The sequence below is a fragment of the Protopterus annectens genome, chromosome 1.part2 (assembly GCF_019279795.1).
Source record: "Protopterus annectens isolate FY-2018-M chromosome 1.part2, PAN1.0, whole genome shotgun sequence".
Classification (NCBI taxonomy): domain Eukaryota; kingdom Metazoa; phylum Chordata; order Ceratodontiformes; family Protopteridae; genus Protopterus; species Protopterus annectens.
This window is the reverse complement of record NC_056727.1, coordinates 327,606,721-327,630,373: the sequence shown is the minus strand read 5'-3', so window position 1 is coordinate 327,630,373 and position 23,653 is coordinate 327,606,721.

Genomic DNA, 23,653 nt, shown 5'->3' with positions numbered 1-23,653 from the left:
GTGTAGCTTGAGTGGTTACTAAGATACTGTAGATTGTTTAAAACATTGCAACGTTTCTTTATGTGCTTACTATGACTTATAAAATCCAGTGTGAATAATCTAATTGAGTGTGTGCAGAGATTAGTTTTAGCTGAATAATTTGCAATTTACAAATTCATTAATAACAGTTGTGATTCTCAAGAGATTAATATTTGCTTGAACTGTTAGGATGCAGCCTGAGTTTGTCAAAAAGCTTATAATACAAACATTGGAAACTAGAGTATAGACTTCCACTGACCTAGTGGAGGGAATGAGTCAAATGGGGAGGGGGTTCTGATTTGAATAACCAGTAAGAAAAATGAGACAGTGAACACTGAGTTAATTTGTCAGTACCTTAGTCTTAATATATTTTTGAGAAGTTAGAGATACAAGTGCCAAGTAGAGATGAGGAGTTTGATTGTGAGCAGGTCCCTGTGACAACTGTGACCAGATGCTACAGGTTGTGAGTGCGAGCAGGTCCCTGTTGTAGTTGTGACCAGCTGTTTCAGGTCATGATTTGATCAGGTACCTGTGGCAGTTTTGACCAAATGCTTCAGGCTGTGATTGTGAGCAGCCACCTGTGGCAGTTGTAACCAGATGCTTCAGGTTGTGATTGTAAGAGGGTCCCTGTGGCAGCTGTGAGCAGATGCTTCAAGCTGTGATTCTGAGAGTGTCCCTGTGGCAGTTGTGACCAGATACTTCAGGCTGTGAGTTTGAGCAGGCTCCTGTAGCAGTTGTGACCAGATGCTTCAGATTGTAATTGTGAGCAGGTCCCTGCGGCAGTTGTGACCATATGCTTCAGGTTCATACCTTTCAACTGTACAGATTTTTGCCTCATATTTGTGGTCTGCTCCTCATAAAATCTGTGTTTTTTCTGGCAAATCAGTGAGAGCTGAAGTCACTAAATTATGACAGACATTTGAGATTCAGACTTCATAGCCTTCAGAAAATGCATACTAATGCAAAACCTGTTATTCTAGCAACTTTTTCAGCTTTATAAGAGCAGTATTTAAAACAGATTCCTGTTTTGGGGCCTTTGACCCCCTATTAATTTTGGCTTTGTCCAGCTTTATAGTGGTTAGAGGTTGAGAGGTATATTCAGGTTGTGATTGCGAGCAGGCCCTCATGGCAGTTGTGACCAGATGCTTCAGACTGTGATTGTGAGAGGGTCCCTGTGGTAGAAGTGACCAGATGCTTCAGGTTGTGATTGTGAGCAGGTCCCTGTGGTAGCTGTGACCAGATGCTTCAGGATGTCATTGTGAGCAGGTCCCTGTGGCAGTTGTGACCATATACTTCATGTTGTGATTGTGAGTAGGCCCCAGTAGCAGTTGTGACCAGATGTTTCAGGTTGTGATTATGAGCAGGTCCCTGTAGCACTTGTTATCAGATGCTTTAGGACGTGATTGTGAGCAGGCCCCTGTAGCAGTTATGAGCAGATGCTTCAGGTTGTGATTGTGCGCAGGTCCCTGTGGCAGTTGTGACCAGATGCTTCAGGTTGTGATTGTGAGCAGGTCCCTGTGGCAGTTGTGGCCAGATGCTTCAGATATCATGCCTCTCAACTGTACAGATATCCATAGAACTTGTATATGAGGGGAGGTGACTTTAACAACTTTATTGAGGAATGTGAGCTAAAATGGATAGTAAGATGCAGGGCTGATAAGCCACCTGGCTTGAATGACAAAGTACATTTGAAGCCAGTCCTTAGGAGCAGAAGGCTTAAGGTATTGAAACCCTGATGTTTGAGTAGACACATTTTTTTCTATTTTATTCATTACTTTTGTGTTTTGTTATTTACTTTTTGAGCTTCTAAGATTTACTTTTTAAGATTAGAAGTTCTATGGATATGTGTTCGCATGCATTTATAGTTGTTTGTGTTTTATTTCTCCCATTTTTATTTTATTTTATATGCTGCTCTATAAGATTTATTCAATCAGCTTTACATGACCTTATTTACTAAAAGCTAGGTTTCAGGGATTAGAGGTTTAAGGTGTTGAAACCATGATATATTTACCTTTGTAGTTTCTCTTTTTATTGTTTTGCATGTTATCATATCTATATACATACATACATACCTTTTAAGCCTATAGTGTGTGAGACCTTTGTAGTTCCATGCTTTACTATTTTGTACGTTTTTGTAACACATATACGTATTTTGGCTTATATGTACTCTTTTTGAGTAGCAACATCATAGACATATAGTATATGTATCTGCAGTTATACATGCAACATTATTTGTTTTTTATAGTGTGAATTTATACACACGTTTTTAGGTATGTGTAGTTTCTAGTTATATGTAGTTTGTGTCAACGTTTGTCACATGGATTTGTTTTTTATATGTTTATAGTGTTAGGTACACATGTATTTATTTTTGTATTTTAAAATATATATATATGTATAAATTAGTAAGGTAATTTTATTAGGAATAAGATGTGTACACCTTGAGAATATTTATTTTATTTTATTAATACATGCTTGTGGCGCTGATATTTTAAAATCTGAGATGTGGATGTGTTTGGTCAGCATGATGTCATTGATGATGCGAACCAATTACTGCTTTGGTAGCAGTATTTGAATAGCTATGCTGTTTGTGTTTTGCAAAGCTTGAAGAAGCCATTTTGGTGAAAGCGCTCGCTATCTAATAAAATTATTTGCTTATACATCAGATCGTGCAGTACGAATTTGTCGCTACAAAGTATTACCTTTTTGAATTTTGTTTAAGTCGTGGTTGCCCTGTGTATGTCATATACGCTTGTCGTATTGCTTGGTTTAGTTACTTCATAAATGACTATCCAGAATATACCTGGGTGGGCTGCTGCTCTTCAGTTCAGGTCCACAATCCACACACACCTCTGCTTAACAATACACACACACACTCACACACACACACACATACACACACACACACACACACACACACACACACACACACACACACACACACACACACGCATGCACACACACCGTCCTTAACTGTATACACACACACACCTGTCCTTAACTGTATACACACACACACACACACACACACACACACACACACACACACACACACACACACACACACACACACACACACACACACACACACACACACCTCTCCTTAACTGTTTACACACACACACACAGGAACGTCGGGAGGCATACTCACTGTACGCACTTCAGTACAGTGCTTGTGTGGAGGAGGTAGCACATGGCAGGCACTAGGATCCAGGGGAAAAAAGCTAAATAAGCATCTTCACCTTTAAGGAAAGCCACGTGTGCATCACACACACACTAATGCGGATGTAAACTTATTTTGTACTCTCGCATGCAATTTAAAATAGTCATTCCATTGAAAGAGAGAAGGTAAGTAAATAAGTTGTGTGTGTATGTATGTGTGTATAATAATTTACAGTAGTAGCTGCGTTCATTTTGGTATAAGAGAGAAAGTGTGTGTGTGTGTGTGTGTGTGTGTGTGTGTGTGTGTGTGTGTGTGTGTGTGTGTGTGTGTGTGTGCGTGCGTGTGTGTGTGTGTGTGTGTGTGTGTGCACGTGTGTGCGTGTATGTAATTTAAACTAGCCATTCTGTTTGGATGAGAGCTAAAGTGTGTGTGTGTGTGTGTGTGTGTGTGTGTGTGTGTGTGTGTGTGTGTGTGTGTACTGACATGGGTGACTTTATTTAATCAGAACAGTACTGAAAAAAATGAAGAAATACAGTCAGCAAAAAAAAGAGAAAGAAGAGGTTGTGCAGCCCATCAGTAAAAATGATACCTCAAAAAAAATGTCAGTTGAATGAGTTTATCAGAAGAAAAACACAGCTGGAACATATCCTCCTTCCTCCAGACACAATATTGGTTCTGTAGAAAAGTAGTATGGTGTTTCTTGCAGGAAAGCATAGTCTTTTTTTAGGTGTTAACAGTTGAAAAGTTTTTTTTTTTTTTTTTACTTGTAATTGGCCAGTATTTCTAGGTCGTTGTGAGGAAAAATTACAAGACTTCTTTTTTTTTCTCAAAATTTTTTTTTTATTTTTCAAATATATTTGAATGAATTCCATAGCATTTATACATAACATCTTAAATAACTATGTACACTATTTACATTAGCCTGACACTATAACAGATCTTAATGTATACGGTTACTTTATAAGTATGTCCAATCTATTATCAGAGTGTCTGATCAATTATTGTATAGTGTCAATCAATGATAAGACTTTTCCCCAAGGGTTGTTGATAAAGGGCTTTAGATAAATTCTTAATTCTGTAATTTTAATTTCCAATAATGCTGTGGCCTTCAGTATGCTGTAGAAGTCTTCCATAGTTGGTATTGTGTTTGTATTCCATCTTGTTGTTATACACTTCCTTGAAATTGCAAGTATAGTGCATACTAGATACATGTTTGACCTATTCAAATGAGGACCTTTGCTCACATTTAATAATACAAGAGCTTTAGTTAAATAAAATGATTCATTAAATAAAGCTTGTAGAAAGTTATTAATACCATTCCAAAATGGCTTAATTTTAACACAATCAAAGAAAATGTGGTTCCAATCTGCATTGTGTACTTGCTCACATCTCCAACATATTCCTTTTATGGAAGAACTCATTTTACTGATTCTATCTGGAGTTAAGAATGCTCTGTGCATTCATTTCCAATTAAACTTTCCAGTATTGTGTAAAGGATGTATATTTTATCAATAATAAGATATTTGTTTTAAAATCTTCAGTTAACTGTATTGAGTGTCCTTTTATTATATATTTCCAATATGAGGTTTTGGGTGTTGTTTTCTAGTTTATCAATATTTTGTAAAATTTTGAAATACTGTTTCCCATGTCAAAGTCATTATATATGATTTCATATATGTATTTCGTAAATGTAGGTATTTCTTTAAATGAAGAATTGTTAATTATTCTACTTAAATCTTGTGAATATGATAGAATACTCTGTAAAGTTAGCCAGTCCTGTTGTGGAATTTTGCATATCTAAAACTTTTAGTTCTTTGATTCATTGGAGCCAACAAACAAATCCTTTCTGTTCCCAAGAATTAATAATTTCTCTATATATTTTATGTGGAAAGTTCTTTGTGACTATAAATGGTGTTAAAAGATCAAACCAGATTTTTAAATCTATATTTGCATTAATAATTTTCCTAAATGAGTCAATGTAATAATTAATCATATGAGTTTTAGTGGGTTTTGTTATGTTATATTGCATACTAATACATATGTGGGGTCTATATTAGAACATCGAAATCGCACAATTTCGAATGTTCTAACATCAACCCCTTTTCAGCGAACGCTGACAACATCAAACATGCAGAACAGCAATTTTTTTCCTAGGGAAATAAATTGCTGTTCTGAAACACATACACACAACACAAGCACACCAAACAAACAGCAATCCACACACATACACCTAAAATCTTACAGCTAACCCTATACTAAAATGTACAAACACCACTAACTATCCACTTACCTTAACCCAAACCCTAAACCTAAGATCTGTCACTATCGCACACTCACCTCACCTGCACCCTAACCCTAACTCACCTAACTCACCTAACTCACCCTAACCCTCACATCCACACAATCGCACACATACCTAACCCGTGCCCTAACCCTAACTCACCAAACCCACCCTAACCCTCACGTCCACACAATCGTACACATACTTAACCCGTGCCCTAACCCTAACTCACCTAACCCGTGCCCAATCACACACTTACCTGAACCCGACCCGTAACTTTCCACCACAACGCTGAAAATAGCGAAACGACAGAAATGGACAACCGAATTCTTTCCCTAGGAAAAAATTTGGTTTTCTGTCGTTTCACTATTTTCAGCAATTGCTGAATAGGGGTCGATATTAGAACATTCGAAATTGTGAGATTCCGATGTTCTAATATAGACCCCATATGTGCCACGGCAAATTGTTTTTATCTGTTATTTGAAATTTTTTTTTTGTAAATCAAATTCATTTATTGATATTACAGTTAGTAATTCTTTCCAATTTGCAGAGTAATTTGGACTTATCCAGTCTGAGATTGTTTCATATATTGATGCTTTTATATGTGTTTCTATATCGAGAAAGTTTAATCCTCCGTGTTTCCATGGTATGATATGATGTATTAAAACTATTTCTTTTGGGAAACCATAAAAATTTTATTAGGCATGAATTTATTTCTTTAAATATATTCCTTTCTGGTAACAGTTATATTGCTAAAGGCTATATATAGGATCTTGGGCAGTAAAACCATTTTTATTAACTGTAGTCTATCTTCAAATGTTAATATTATTTTGTTCCATTTTTCCACAGAGATTGTAATTGTACTGATGATATTATTGTAGTTTTTTTAGACTAATTCATTATTATCTTTGCATAACTCAATTCCTAGATATTTTAAGGTAGATTCTTGTTTCCCTGTGATGTGATCCCCTTTAGTCTACAGTTCTTTTTTTATTTAAAAATAAAAATTTTGATTTTGATTTATTGAAATGGAGTCCTGAAGTCATGTGAAATGTGTCAATTAATATATCTAATTATTCTAATGTCTTTTTTGTATTAGATAATGTTAGTAATATGTCATCAGCAAATAGCATTACTTTAGAATTGTATTGTTCATAAACATCTATTCCTTTGATTTTTATAGTGTTACAAATTGAATCTGCCAATATTTCAATAGTCAGAGCAAATAGAATCGGTGACATGGGACATCCTAGTTTAGTGCCTTTTGTTATATGTATAGATTCAGAGGTAAAAGGACCTAACTTGACATAAGCTAAATTATTTGTATATATATTCTTTAGGAGATGAACAAAGGATGCTGAGATGAACAAAGGATGCAGGAAATTTAAATAGCATTAGGATTTTGAATAAATAGTCCCAATTTAGGGACTCAAATGCTTTCTCTATATCTAAGCCAATTATGAGTATTTCTTTATTTTCTTTATTAACATAATCTATAATAGAAATTATCATTTTAGTATTGTCATGTTTGTGTCTATGATATATAAATCCAGTTTGATCATTATTTATTGTTTTGGATAGTAGTATTTTCATTCTGTTAGTTAATATTGTCATAAATATCTTATAGTCATTATTTAATAATGATATAGGTCTGTATAAGGTACAGTGGTTTGGGGATTTGTTTTCCTTTAGGATTGGTGTGATTAAGGAATATCTCCAAGAGGGTGGTATTAAAGCTTGTGACTGAATTTCTAATAAAGTTTTATGGAAGAGGGATAGTATCTTTGAAGGAAAAAGTTGATATATCTCCATAATTATGCCATCTATCCCTGGAGCTTTGTTGTTTTTACCCTCTTTTGCTGTATCTGTAATTTCTTTGTAGGATATGGATGCTTGCAGATCTAGTTTTAATTTTTCTGGTATTTTTTTTATATTAGAACATTTTGCATCTGGATTTAATTGATCAATATGTATATTTTCTTTTTTGGAAATGTTCCATATAGTGATTTCTATAGGTATCAAGAATGTCACCTATATCCAAGACATTTTCCCTTTCTTTTCATGGAAGATACTTTTATAGTTATTAGCTTTTGATTGTATTTTGATTCTTGTGGATAAATTATGTAGACATTTGGGAGAAGTGGCCAAGGTATTAATTTTTAGTTTTGCTAAAGCTAAACTAGTTTTGTGTGTTAGAATTTCATTGCATTTATTGTTTAATACTTCTACTTTCTTTTTCATCTCCAAATGATTTTGATTTTTTTTCAGCTTTTACTGACAAAAGTTTGGATTGTAGATCTAATAATTTAGAATCACATTCTCTGATTTATTTTATACCAAGTTAGGGTTTTGCCATATATGTAAGCTTTTATGAGTCCCATATCATTATTTTATTTATCTATGTGGTGTAATTAATCTCTAAGAAGAACTGTAATTCAGATAATGACCAGGGTTTGAACTCTTTAATTTTAGTTATATATGCTGGAATGCTAGAGTTAAAGATTAATGATTTGTACCCATTTTGAAGTTTTAGTATCAATGAATTGTGGTCTGAAAAGGTGCAGGAAGTAATTGAGAAATTTATAATTTTAGAGTGTAAGTCATGGGCAGCAAATATTTTATCTATTCTAGTTTGGGTACCAAATCTGTGATCTTGATGGCAAAACAACAAAGATTTATCTTATTTAAATTTGAAAGTATCTACAAGATGAATTGATTCTACCCACTTGTTTAAAGCTTTTGATACAGCAGATGTATGCAGCGGTCTTTTATTTGTAGTTTCAGAAATATCAAATATACAGTTAAAATCTCCTTCTAATATTAAGTTGCTTTTATAATTATTGTAAATGAAATCTAAGTGTTTTTTAACAGTTCCTGTTCCAATGCCTGGGAACCAATATAGATTGGCTAGGGTCCATATTCTATTATATTTAACTATTACTAATGCCATAAGGCCTTCTTTATCTTCATATTTATAAATGATTTCTGGGTTAATCACATTTGTTTTCCATAAAATTGTTACCCCTTTTGTCTTATAAGTGGATTGTGCCAATATCATATATTCCTTAGGATTACATTTGTAATTGTCATTTGTTTTGAAATGAGTTTCTTGAAGGAAGACAATTTGTGCTTTGTTCAATTTTAAATATTTTAGTAGATTTGATCTCTTGCTAGAATTTTTTAAGCCATTGGTATTTAAAGATAATAAAGTTAAATCCATCTTAGGTTATTTAGACTATGTGTTTTCTGTTTTAATGTGACTATTAAACATTTTCCTCTGACAACTATAAAGTATATGCTTGAGCTTTTAAAGGAAATTATCAGTTTTATACTTTGTGTGTTTACCAATAAAGTAATGCTTTGGTCAGGCATACTAAAAATGCTTTTGTGAAATAACAAATTTAAATTAATAAATGTTAACAAAACTAAGATCCGCACTAGCCATGGAATGAAAATCATTCCTTTTTTTTTTTCCAAAAACTTTTTATTTGTTTGAGCAATATAATAACAAACAAGTATACAGCCAGTAGTGTGAAGTTAATATATAAGGTATAAGCATATAGGCTGAAATTAAGACAAAATCTAACAAATTATATACAATATTTACAACATAGTAACGAAGTTAACAAAAAGTGCTACTAAAATAGAGTAGAAGTAAAATGAAGATGGGGTATACTATATGTCTCAAATCAAATCAAAGGTTATAGGGCTGTTATTCACTAAGAATGAGGTCAAGAGCTTTATCCCAAACTTTTTTGAAGAGGGCAACTTTCTTGGGGCCTTTCATGATAAGTTTCTGAGCAGAAATATGTGTGAGCGCCAAGTCTTTAAAGTTTTTCCAACAGAGTTTAGTACGATCTGTCCAATTTTTAGTGATATATAATCTCATAAGCGAGCATAGAATAATCAATATATGTATATCAAACTTGGAAAGATTAGTAGTAGGAATATGGAGAATTGCTATTTCCCAGGAGAGGGTAGATGTATGGTAGCCCATTTTCTCGAGACGGACTTTCAGGGAAGACCAAAGTTTATGAGTGTGGTTGCAGGACCAAAGTATATGAAAGAGGTCTGCTTTAGGAGCGGAGCAGCAAGGACAGGATGGGGATTTTTTTTAATCAAATTTGTTTAAATTGTAAGGAGTGTAGTATGCGTTGTTATTGATCATTAGTTGGGTGTAGAAGAGTTTTTTAAAAGGGGAGAAATCTAAGGTGTTTTTTATAGCAGAGAGTTTTTGTTTCTCTGACAGATGAGAGTTGTAATTGTCCCAATAGTTAGAGAAAAGACAAGTCGAATCATGTATTATGGAGGATAGGAGTTTATATGATTTTGAGAGCATATTCTCCGAACTCAACAGGGTTTGAATAATTGTCTCTGACTTGCTGATATCTTGACTGTTAACTGTAAGATGTATGAATTTTGAAGTTACCAATTCTCGTAATTGTTCGAGAATAGTTATATATTTGTTGTTAAGTTTGAGGATTTTACGAAGATTAGTGAGCGAAACATTACTGTGTTTAAAAATATCCCAGACCGTAATATTTTTAATAAGAGGGAAGTTGGAAAGATTAATTGACATATTATTTATTTTGATATTTGGGTTTAAGTGAAGAGGTTGGAGTAAGGAAAAAACATTACATTGTCCAGTTTGACAAGTTTTAGTAGATTTTGAAGGGATCTGATTTTATGTTTTAAGTTTATGGATAATTTAGAACTGCAAAGGACATCCGACAAAAGAAAGGGGAGAGCGGCAGGGTTTATTTTATTGCTTAGACTGTGTTGGTACCATAACTTGGCCCAGGTAGGATAGGAGTTGTAGTCTTCCTGATTGAGATTCGAGATGAACAAAACTCTATTAGCACAAATGATTGTATAATAAAGCTGGAAATCTGGCAAACTAAGGCCGCCCCTATTTTTGGGAGATATTAATCTAGAGTATGAAATTCTGACTGATTTGGGATACCAAATGAATTTGGCTAATTCATTATTAATGGTTGATAGGAAAGATTTAGATACTACCTGATCTGAGGCATTAAATTGAAAGAGAAGTCTAGGCAGTATATTCATCTTTATTATCCCAGATTTAGATAGAAGAGATAAGTTCAATAGTTTCCATCTGTGTAAATCCTGGAGTATTCTTGTTCAAGTTTTAAGCATATTGTTTTGAAACATGGATAATTGATTATGGGCAAAGTGAACTCCAAGATATTTAGTATCATAGGTCGTCTGAAAGTGAGAGTCAGGGAAGTAGTTAGGTTTATGCCCTATAGGGTTTATAGGGAAGATGTGTGATTTCTTCAAATTAATCTGGTAGTCTGAAGCCTTAGAAAACATGTCAATAGAGTTAATTATTTTGGTAAGATCAGTATTAGGAAATTGAAAGTAAAGGTTTAGGTCGTCTGCAAAGGCCGATAGTATAACTTTTGTATTTAGGATTCTAGGAATCGTATGGAAGGTATTTTGAGCAGCATACAGAAAGAACGGTTCTATAAATATGTTGAAAAGAAAAGGGGATAAGGGACAACCTTGTCTTGTGCCATTTGTGATCTTTAAGGGTTTGGAAAGGTTTTTGTTGATCCATAAATGGGTGTATGTGTTATTATATAGGACTTTAATCATATCAGAGAAGGGGGTAGGAATGTTGAGATGGGACATAGTATGGAATAGAAAATTCCAATTTACCCTGTCAAAGGCTTTAGACGCATCTAGAATTAATGCATATATCAGGTTTTTCTCCTTTTTGGTGAGATGAATTAGAGAGTCTAATGTTAGTGTATTATCCCATGAGTGTCTACAAGACATAAATCCAGCCTGTTCCATGGAGATTAAAGAGGGCATAACTTTCTTCAGCCTTTTTGCTAGAAGAGATGCCAATATCTTAATACCTATATTAATTAATGAAATGGGATGGTAGTTATGGGGTTCAGTTTTATCTTTGTTATTTTTCGGGATTAGAATAGTTTTCGAGGTATTCCAATGTAAATCCGATATACCATTTTTTATTATGTGGTTGAATACCTTCAAGAGAATAGGGGATATTAGTACATTAAAGATTTTAAAGAATTCAGATGTAAAGCCATCTGGACCAGGAGATTTACCTGTCTTGAGATTGGCAATAGTATCCAAGATTTCTTGAATATTCAAGGGAGCAGAAAGCATATAACGTTGGGATTCATTTAAAGAAGGAAATTTAATGGAGTTCAGAAAGCAATCCATATATTTATTAGTAGATAGATCTTCTTTCCTAGAGTACACCTCTGAGTATAAAGATGTGAATAGTTGTATTATTTCTGAATCTGATTTATAGATTTTGTTTTGAAAGTGTAAGATTGTGATTTTAGCAGCTGTCAGGTTATTTTTTATTATTCTTGCTAAAGTTTTGGAGGGAACCTGCAACCATTCTGAGTAAGTTGCTAAAAGTTTTTGTTCAGATAAAGAAAGGTTTTGTGTATGGAGTTGTAGAAGTTCTTTCTTTGAGTTGGATAAATCGTTATAGGTATTAGAGCCTGGATTAAGCCTGAGTTGCTTTTCTAGGTCAGAAATCTTCAAGATAAGGTTGGATTCCTTATCTTTATGAAGTTTTTTAAAGTAGGAAGCTTTGTTAATGAGAAGGCCTCTCAGGTAGGCTTTACAAGCTGCCCATTGAATGTCTAGTGGGATATGTGATTGTAAAAGATTAGACTTAAGGTCTGATAATGTTTCTGTGATTAATTGAGTTACATCTTTATTGGAGAGTAAGTTGTTGTTTAATGTCCAGTTATTACAATGGGGCATGGGTGATAGATTGGGATTAAGATTGATCTTGAGTGATATTCTTGAATGATCAGAAAAGAACCTAGGTTCTAAGAAAAAGTTGGTTTTGTAGCACGAGAGAGGATCAGATATTAGGAAGAAGTCTAATCGTGACCATGTATTGTAGCATCTCGAGTAATATGTATACATTTCATCTTTGGTTAGGATTTGGCTTAAAGATATGGGATCAATAAGATTGAAGTCGAGCATCATTTCCTCTAAAGCTAGAGAAGCTTGGAGATTATATGAAGGAGATTTACCCGTGCGATCTATATTGGGATCTATAACTGCATTCCAGTCACCTCCTATTATGATATAATGGTCGTGAAAGCTAGAAAGGATATTATATATCTGTAAGATGAATACATGTTGTTGGGAGCATGGACCATAAACATTGAAGAAAAGGATTGGCTTATTAAAATTATGGAGTAGAGAGGTGAAGTAAAACCATCTGCCATCTTTGTCAGATTTCTCCTCTATAATAGTCCCCTGGAAACTATTTTTAATTATAATGGCCACTCCTTTAGATTTGGAATTATTGCCAGCAGAGACAATGCTTTTAATCCATTTTTTCCCCCTCTTTGTGCCAATCGCTTTCAATCATATGAGTTTCTTGTAGGTAACATATAACTGCCTGGGATTTAAATAGAAGGTGAAAGAGGATGATTTTTTTGGACTTGTTCTGTAGCCCTCTAACATTCCAAGAGTCAATGTATAGCATCATATAAGCCACTCATAAGGAGGCTGTGAGTTTGAAGTTTAGTAAACCTTGAGTTTAGAAGTTTGGGATAATTTCGAGACCATGTCAATAGATTATGTAAGATAAGAGAATTACAGAAATTATTAACATTAACAGCAGTGGTAGCACAGTATTCCTTCAAAACTACCCCGGTGCCTATCCACCCATAACCTACAAGTGAAAGAATACAAGTATAATAGTATAACAAGTTACTAATGAACTTATTTAAGAACATACATAGATACTGTAAAATTGACTTGTGTATAGTCCTAAAAAGGACTATAAGTAAGGTAAGTAACACTGTACATGTATACAAAACTATCCATATCCATAGATAGGTCATACTATAACTCTGTAACCAAACCTCCAAGAGCATCAAGATAAAGAGCAGGGAGTGTTAGAGATATAGTGTATACAGGCATCCAAGTATCAATAGTAGTTAAGCAAAGGCTCAGGTAATGGATGATAATATTACAAATTTGTGAGCAGAAAGCTGAAGAGGATGAAAGAAGTAATTGTGGTTTCTCTTAGCAATTAACAAGAGAGATTGTGTGAGAAATCAATCAGGGTAGCTTGTGAGGCAATATTATTGATGAAGATAGAAAGATTGATATCAGATTAACTTTGTAAAGGGTATATCTAGGTAATTTAACTGCTTTATCCGGTGTCAGTAAAGCGTTAGTTGTTAGAGCGTTAGAATAGTAGAGATTGTATTAGATAAGGACTAGTTGTTGGCTATGTAGTGATTAGCTGACTAAAAGATTTTCTACCTATAGCATGCACAGTTTAATGTCAGTAGTCAACAGTATAGAGTAAGTATTCAGATTAAAGATGTGAAGGTAGTTACATTTAACTTAGGGGAATTATAAAATGATTGAGAGAGAAAAGACAAAAAACTCAACACGCTTGCTTCTCTGAATAAATTCATGTGACAAGATGTAATTCTAGGTCAGCCTTTTCCATCCCACAATAAAACACCTAAGATTAACTAGGCTGCATTCGGAGCTGGCTCTTCGAATGCCTGAATAGGCTCAGCCAGCATGGCACGATAGTACTCTAATACAAGGCTTCCAATATCTTAGCAGAAAGGTGTGATACACCATGCAGGACATGCATAGATAAGCGCAAAACAAGACAAACAATGTAATAGTAGTTAATGTATTTTTAGATGTTGTCCTTTTGAGCTCGAATATACATCAGCGTGCAAGGAATCCACAGGAAGTCACCAGCTAATTGTGCCCCTTCGGGGCATATGGCTCGACAAATTATGGTTCCGCTTGGGGCATTGAACGAAGGATTTTGGGATATAATCTAAACAATTTAGAGCCGGTGAGTTGGTGTAAAACTAAAAGTCATTATTTTCCTTTAAGTTCGAGGTTAAATATAGCTTCCACGTATCCGTTTTACATATTAACACAATCGCAGGTCCAATACACACAGTTTAAGTGAAACCAGGAAAGGTTGCTGTATTTAAGAGGTATTCATGTAGTCGGAGTGCTGTTAAAGGCTTTAAGGAAAGCCTCTTTCGCTTCCTTGGGGGTATTAACCATATATTTCTTGTCATTGTGAGAAAATATCAAAGAATTTGGATAGCGCATCTGAAATTTAATGTTTTTTTTTATCAGATCAGCACAGAACAGGGCCAAGTTTTGTCTGAGTATTTTGATTTGATATGGTAAGTCTTGGGAGAAGGTAAGTTTGTGCTTGTTCCACGTGAAAAATCTTTGTTTCTTCGCTGATAACAAAATATTTTGCGTGTCTTGGTAGTTAAGCAATTTGGTGTATATTTGATGGGGGGTAGTAGCATCTTGACGTCTGTGCATAGCTCTGTGCGCTCTCTCCACAATTAAGCTATCTGTCTTATTCTCTGGACCCAGTAAAGCTAAAAAGATTCGTTTGGTTATTGAAAGCAGATCTTGATTGTCATAGGACTCTGGAAGACCCCTAATTAGTATGTTATTGTGGCGGCTTCTGGCTTCCAGGTCAATAACTTTAGATTGCAGGTCCGTTATCATGTTGGTTTTGGCACGCAAATCTTCTGCAAGAGACTGAATTTGAAGTTCATTAGCCTTGTTACTGTGTTCAAGAGTGTCAATTCTTTCTGTTATCTGGTTAATGGATTTACCAAAATTTGCGAGTTGTTCAGAGAAACCTTGTATGGCTGCATGGATAGGTTGAAGTGCAGATTTTAATTCATCCATGTGGAAGTTAGGGTCTGGTTTATTTTTGGCATTTGTTTTGTTTGGTTCTGTTGTTTGTTTATTTACTCTTTGCCTTTTGGAACTAACGTCCTTTTCTGGAGATAGTATTGTAGATATTTTTGCTTTGGAAGATTGTGTTTCCATAGTCTCTGAGTTGTCAGCCATAGTCCATTTGCGAAGTGTAATGATGTGGATTAGATGGTTCGAAGGCTTGGATACGCGTGTCCGGGAACCAAGATGCAGCAGAGATAAAAAAGCACCTTTTTGGTTAGATAAATGACACAAGCCTCCGATTTTGATGTCGAGAGATTGTTCAGTTAGTTCTTTGCAAAATTTAGAAGGAATGGCATTTACATAGCGTTGAAACTCCTAAATCATTAGTAGATTTGACGGGAGCTCTATGGAGAGGGTACAGTCTAGACGACCACCATCTTGGAAACCAAAAAGAAAATCATTCCTAATCTAATGGATAAACCTAAGTCCATCAGATTATCACTCATACCTTGACAATCCAGAACATCTGAGCTCCATAAATTGAATTATCATATGGAGAATATTTGTAGTAGGAATAAGGAATATTTATATTATTTTGAACAGATATAGTACTAGTGTAGATTAAACAGAATTCTAATACAATATAAATGTCTACTTATTGTATAAGCAATTCATATTTACATGAAAGATAGATGACAAGCAATTCATAGTAAAGTAGGATGTACCATACATAAAACCTCAGTAAAAGATTATAGCACACAGTTATTTAATATATTCACCCTTATTGATGAAGTATTTCAAAACGTATTACTTAATATAAATAAATGGTAATAATATTTATACCTAATGTTTATAATACAATGTATTTTACTGGCTATATCAGAAGTTATATGTCATTGTTTGTTTGACAGCATTTAAGTAATCACTTTGTTTGTTGCTAACTTACTTAAAGCATCAAGTTTGTTTTAAGTGAACATTAATGAAAGTTAGTGCATTTTAATTATCAGTGCATCCCTCTTCCCCCCATTTCCTACACATAAGGATTTTCATATTTGTCATTTCTTATTATAAAATGAGTGAAATTACCGGTTAAAACAACAAATTCACTTATTGTGATTAATGATTATAAGTTCCCTTTTCATATTCATAAATTGCCATTTTATGGCATATACTGAAAGTTTTTAGATTTAAATGACAACATTCTATTTTGTATAATCAGCAAAGCTTAAACTGAGTGATTATTGTCAATTTAATGCTATTTGTTCAGAATGTGATTGTTACATTCTGTGACATTCCTAGTTCAGGCTTCTATTGTTTCCCTTGAACTTGATATCATGTATAAAACATTAGTTACCTTGGTAACAGCTTAAGTATTATGTATGGTCAAGATGGGTTACAAAACCACAATTCAAGTTAAAGCAATTATATGACTTGTTATGCACATTTACTTATATGAGAGAACCATCATGCTTTCCCTTGATGTTCAATATACTGTATGTCATTTATGACAAGTTAAAATAGTAGTGTTATTATACACGAGCCCATGTTATTACACTGAGTGTCTATTGTCAGTTTAATACTATTTGTTCAGAATATGATTGTTACATTCAGTGGCGTTTCAAGTTCAAGCTTTTATTGTTTCTCTTGAAGAACTTTGTCAGTATGATGTCATGTGTAAAACATTAGTTACCTTGGTAACCACTTAAGTATTATATATGGTCAAGATGGGTTGCAAAAACTACAATTCAAGTTAAAGGAATTACATGACTTGTTATGCATATTTACTTATACAAGAAAATCATCATGCTTCCTCTTGATGTTCAGTGTAGTGTATGTCATTTATGACAAGTTATGAAGTAATATTATACACAAGCCCGTGTTATTAAATTCTGTCTTTAATATCTAAATTCAGCAGACTGCTTCATCTTATATGACAATTATATATTTTATGTCTAGATTTACTAAAAATCATACATTACATAACTATTGTGTGTGTGTTTTTTTTTTTGGCTGTTGCTTAGTTATTGGAGACACCACAAGCTGTAATGCTTATTCTTATTATTAGCTCCTTCCAAGCATGTTTATACAGTCCATAGACTTTAAATTATGAGACCCTTCTAGTTTCTTATTTGTTATAAGTATATTTCCATCCTTATAGACACACATATCAGTACTTCCAGCATAGGCAACAATACCCATCCAGTTTTGCCAGAATACTATTCACTAGTTCATGTGGTGTGTCTCCAGGCTGTTCTTAAAATATCCAAACCAATATTTGTCCTGTTCCATTTTACCAGCCTGTTCCATGCAGTGGCTAGTCTGCCAGTGAACCACTCAACACACCTTCCATTCCCACAGATATTTCCCAGAAGAAATCTGATGGCTCTCCAGCATTTCCCTGCAACCCCAAACACCCCTAGAATCAGCTATCCCTATATGTCCAACACGTCCGAGCAAGCTTACCTCCCAGACCCCTACAAAGGGTTCTACACAAGACCAAGTGATCTTAGTCTTTCACAATAACTCAGACTTCCACTGTTATGTAAGCCCTTAATGTGTTTGGACAAAAATATATTTTAAATATAAAATTGCACTTATTATTTATTTATTATTATTTTTTTTTTAATCAAGAATCAGCTTAATGAACTAAATGAATTGTTGGGAGACCATCAATATGTGTACATGTGGTTTAAAACAGCTCTTTTTTATATATATATATATATATATATATATATATATATATATATATATATATATATATTTTAACACCAAAAACATTGCTGAGAATCATCTCGGAAGCTCCTCAGAGCCATTAAGCATTATTGTCACTCTGTCTCCATTACCATAGCAACCTGGGAGCAGCTGTTTCTGTTAGTGTGTCTGTGTACTGCATACCAGAGGCTCGCGATGCATATGAAGCAAAGTTTCACTTCACTACAACTTCAAGCCTAAATTCCCTCCCTTTCAGTGAGGCAGCAGCCAGGAAAAGAACGGAGAGCAAACAGATAAAAAAACCCACCTCCCAGCAAGCTGCCATAACAAGATATAGCACATTCTTCCAGCCTTCCCACCTCTCACTCAGCAAATGTATAAACAAATTATTCTCTGCCAAAATATCCCAAATCACAGTTTTATCAACCCCTTTCCCCTGGATCCAGGCTAAAACACCAAATGCCTCTTCCTAATACACAAGCATCAGTAAACCTCGACTACAAGCTGCAACCCACAGCTTCCTGGAAACGAAAGTGGCAACATACAACAGCTGCCAGACACAGCTGCATCCACACACACCATGTCAGGCTTAATCAAACAGCACTCGAAGCTATGATACCTGCCATAATTGATATTAACTATGTTTTAGACAGAATAATAATGACATTTGTACTAGCTGCCAGACACGGCTGCATCCACGCACACCATATCAGGATTGATCAAAAAGCACTCGAAGCTATGATACCTGCCATAATTGATATTAACTATGTTTAGACAGAATAATAATGACATTTGTTCTACCTGCTAGTCACAGCTGCATCCACGCACACTATATCAGGATTGATCAAACAGCACTCGTCGTGGTGATACTTGCCATAATTGACATTAACTATATTTAGACAAAATAATGACATTTGTACTAAGAGCTTGCTACTATTATTTAACCAGGGTATGCATGACATTTCTAAATCATACTTTAACTGAAGAAGGCATTAGTCTCCATGACAGCATTTTTTTTTCAAAACACTCTACTGTTACTATTATTATAGATTATGTTAATTTGTTACATTTGAGTCTGAACTCTGATGAATGGTACCTTGTTGAATTAGTTAATTAATTACTGAAATTATTATAAGTAAAAACAATGAAAAATGAACAAGATAAGTATTCAGTGAGTTCAAGTAGGGGAACAGAAACTTCTATGTTTATAGTATATGTTTTGTTTGCCTTATATATAATGTAAATAGTAACCCATCTTGACCTACCTTTGTTTGTGAAGATTTACTGGACTCTTTGAACATTCTGAATAAATCTTTACTGTTTCTCATTGTTTAAGAAACCCTGCTTTTTTAAATAAAAACAGATGTCAAGTGATGTACCATATCAGTTGATACTTTGAGAGATGTAGTTGTAAGAGTTATTTTTTTTTTTGGGACAGCTATCTTGGAATCAGTTTTTTTGTTTCTTCTATCTAGCATCAGTCCAATGATTTGTTTCTTTTATTCTTTTAAGAGTAGGGGCCATCCATTCCATTTCTTCTGGGACACTATGTTGTTTTTTTTATGAATATAGTAGCTTCTTCTTAGTCATTAAAAGTTCTCATCTCATTGGCAAAAAATATTTTTATCTTGGCTGGAAAGGCCAGCTGTAATTTAATGTTGTTTTGTTTCAACAGTTTTATTATTGTCCAGACTTTTTTCCTTTGTCCTATTATTCTGGAAGAATAATCATTGTCAAACCTTCTCAGGCTTTGATTGTATTTTATGGGTGATTTTCTCCAAGCAGATTTTAATAATAGTTCCTTGTCCGGAAATGAAAGAAATTTTATAACTATGGATCTAGGTGGAGCATTTGTTGAGTTAGAAGCAGGTTTCCTCAGTGCTCTATGCGCCCTTTCAATTCCAAATGAAAGTCCCTCTTTCAAGTCTAAAAATTCAGGAATCCAGATTAAGAATGAAATAACGTCTTATTCTTCAGTGTTTTCAGGCAGACCAAAGATCCTTATGTTGTTTCTCCTTTCCCTGTTTTCTAAGTCATCTATTTTGTTAAGCAGCCATATATTCTGTTTAAGCAGAAATTCTTTTTGGAATTCTTCCTCTTTGGGTCTCCCTTCAATGTCATTTAGAGAAGTCTCTATATTTGTCATTCTTGTACGGTATTGCTGTAATAGTTCCTTAAGAGTATCAGTCTGTTTTTGAGAATTTAATTTGAGTTTTTCTAAGTCATTTTTAAAGCCACCCATCTTCAAAGATAGTTCCTGTAAGGTAGATGTCATCAACTGCAGTTCTTTTTTCAAAGCAGCATCTGGATGACAATTCCTTAAGTTGTTCATATTCAGTGACTCAATATATCTCCAAGTTACTTGACAGGAAAATTTTTGTATATCTCCACCAAAATTGATATTTATGTAGTTTAGTAGTTTATCTATAGATTTTTGACATTTTAAACTTGAAAATAATGAAATTTTCCTATTATACTAGTTTATGGAGCTCTCAAAATTCACTGCTCTCAGTTAGCCCCACAAGACTTCTTGAATGTTGATTTCTCTCTTATGGATGTGAAGTACTTTTTGTCAGTAAAACTGGTCTTTGGTAAGTAACCTACAAAAGATTTCTTGCGAACATTCTGTAGTAATGGGTAAACCATCATAAAAACAATAAGGGGAAATCTTCCTGGCAGAATAAGAAACCTGGCAGATTATAGACATTCTCTTTGCTTGGAAGGCAGAGGGCAGAGGGATACTGTATGTGCATGTTGTTAAATTCTTCAGTTTGTCTTCTGCTTTCATCACAGTGCTTTTTGTTTTCTTGCACCAAGGTGGTATTTTGACTGGTAATAGTGCATTACTGACAATGTCTGTTGGGGCTGCTATTTGGTAAAGGTGGAGGAATTCTTATGTCAGATGTTTTATGAGAGGAAAGAGAAAACAGCAGTGTGTTTTAGGATTGACAGCTGCTACTGCTCTAGCTGTAGATTTACTGGGGTCTGCTAAATTGTACTGTGCCACACATTTTTGCTGGTGGTGAAAGTTGACTGGGTATTCTGCTTACTGGTATGGCCTTTGTGGGGTTTGGTCAGTGCCAATATGCACAAAATCTCAGATATTTAAGAAATGATTCACTTGAGTTGTTGTTCGCTAGTTGGTCTTAACCTCTATAATTGGCATTGAAGGGACTAGAAGTGTAATCATATTTCATGTTCATATCTTTCCAGTAAGTTACATTAGATGTTCATACTGCAGTCCTTTCAATAAAATGTTACTTGCAGGTAGACATCCATCTTTGCCTGTATTTCATTAACCATATGGACATATTGTTTCCTGATGTCAGGTTACCTTATATGCCATGAACGTTGAATGGAAATGTTGCTCTAGTGGGAAAACTAACCCTGAATTTTTTAGCTCTATACCTTGTGAATCTTGACACTTCCAGGCAAGATTTTTTTTTTCATGAGACTGATAAATATAATTTTGCTTTTTACTTTTTAGCAGCCTGTGATTTTGTTGATTGATACTTTATTGAATTATTCTGCTTTTTAGCAGCCTGTGATTTTGTGGGTTGATACTTTATTGAATTATTCTGCTTTTAGTAGCCTGTAATTGTGTTGGTTGATACTTTATTGAATTATTCTCTTTTTTCATGGCATGGTGATACCAGAAAAAGTCACTATTGACAGACTTTCTCCTAAAGATGTCTGAGGATTACCATTGTTGTGTTTATTTTGTTTGTGAAAAAAAGTTACTGTGCTTTAAACTGTGAAGAGTGTATAACATTTTGTAGAAAACAAACTACTTTCTAGTACTGATGACTAGTGCTTTCTGACAAATCCCCCCACCCCACCCCATCCCACCCCACCCCAAAAAAAGGCTGCAGAGAATGGAAAAAATGCACATTCACAGTAGTGGAAGACACTGGTTGGGTTTGAGAGGCTTTTTTGAATGTTAGCTCTTCTACGGTTTGAAAGCACAAGATTCTGAATGTAAGTCTTTGTTTAATGTGATCTGTGCCTCTTGCACAACTTGTTGGAGGTGGTCAGGTGGCTTTCAGCTTCTGAAACTTGTTAGGCTTCCCAAATTCCTCAGTAATTTACTTACCTCAGAACCACTTGCTCTCTTGCAGTCTTTTTACCAATTTGCATATACTCTGCTAATTGCTTTTCTTGCCTCTTTTTTGGCTTACTGATGGCACAGCCTTTGGTCTCTATGATTGCTCCTTACTCAGCATGCAAAAAGGAGAAACTTGTTAAGGAGTCAGGGCGGCTTTGAATTTGCCTCTGACACTGGTGGATGACTACTGTGGCTACTTTTTATTCCTCAAACCACGCATCTCTCCCTTTCCCAGTCCTCTTATTGTTGAATTCTTCAGTTGGTAGGGATGGAGATGTGGTAGTTGAGTCCAGTGAACCTAAGGTTAAACATGTCATGAGAAGCATGTACTTAAAACATGACACAGGAAGTTGTTTCATTCATTTCCATGGACAGGGCAACGTTACTGGGATTTTTTTAAGGAACTGCCTTTTCTCAACCTTTTGAATCTTAAGGTAAGAAAGGAAGTGCATTCCCCTTCATTCTGATAGAATTTTTCAGTCAAAAGAGTAGACATTGCAGGAAGAGGGTTGCACCTCAACAAAATTCTACATTCTGAGCATGTTGATTCTGAGGAAAGTATAGCAGTGTAGTGTCAGATTTCCCTGGTGAAGAGATTTCTTTCACTAACATCTTGTCTAATATGAAAGTTTTTTTTTTCAGTGGGACCAGAACAAGATTTTCATGACACAGAGAAAGTATTATGACTTTCTGCAAATTCCCAAGGCTGCTTTTGTTCCTCCTGCATTGCCTGCTTTAGACAGTGTGTGTCTTGTTGCCTCTGATTGGTTGTACAAGGTGCCCCACATGTTCATGTATCTGGTTTCTAACATTAAAGCGGATCCAGCAATGAGTTCTCTTTCTAAACAGGTTACTACTAATAACCACATACCTACTGACAAAGATGCGAAAACAAATTATGGAAAAAAATGTAGAAAATGTATTCTAGTGTTTTAACTTAATGATAGTTTAAAATCTTAAAAGTTACAGTTTTGCTTGTTTTTGAGAATATGCAGAAGTTAATGGTTAACAGTCCTTTCTTCCTTCTGAGGTAAGCAGTTCCTTAAATGCTTCTGTGACAGCTGTTTCTCAGGTGACTATACATAATTTGAAGTGTATTTATAATGCTTCTGCTACTTCTGTATCAGGTTTGAGGAGGTTTTCTCAGGTTCATGCTCAACATCTTCCTGATGTTAAATTTGAGGATTTAAATTCTGCCTTAGATAATGAGACTGTTTGGCCCCTCTGCAACTGAGGACTTTAAGAAGCGAGCTGAAAAAGAAAAACAATTCAATGAATGACTAATGTTTGTCAATTATTTTCAGTCCAAATGATAATTTTCACTCCTCACCTCCCTTTTCCAGTAAGTAGTTAAAGCAGTAAGAATCCACAATTAAAAAAATGAAAAGGAGGCTACAAAAAAGTCTCTAAAAATCAAGAAAAGTCCCTCCCAAACACACACATGAGCAACCTTTCTTTCTTACTGAAACTTCATATTCCCTGTTGGAATCAGATTGCTTCAGACAGTGGGTTTTGAAGGTAATCCTACAATGGAATAGTTGGCAGTGGAAATCTCCACCTCCTTTCTAGGTTTTCCTTTTGCCCAGAGAACCAGACTCCTCAATTTCCTCCCATTCTACACAAAATGCTGTCTCTGAGAGTCATGAAACCA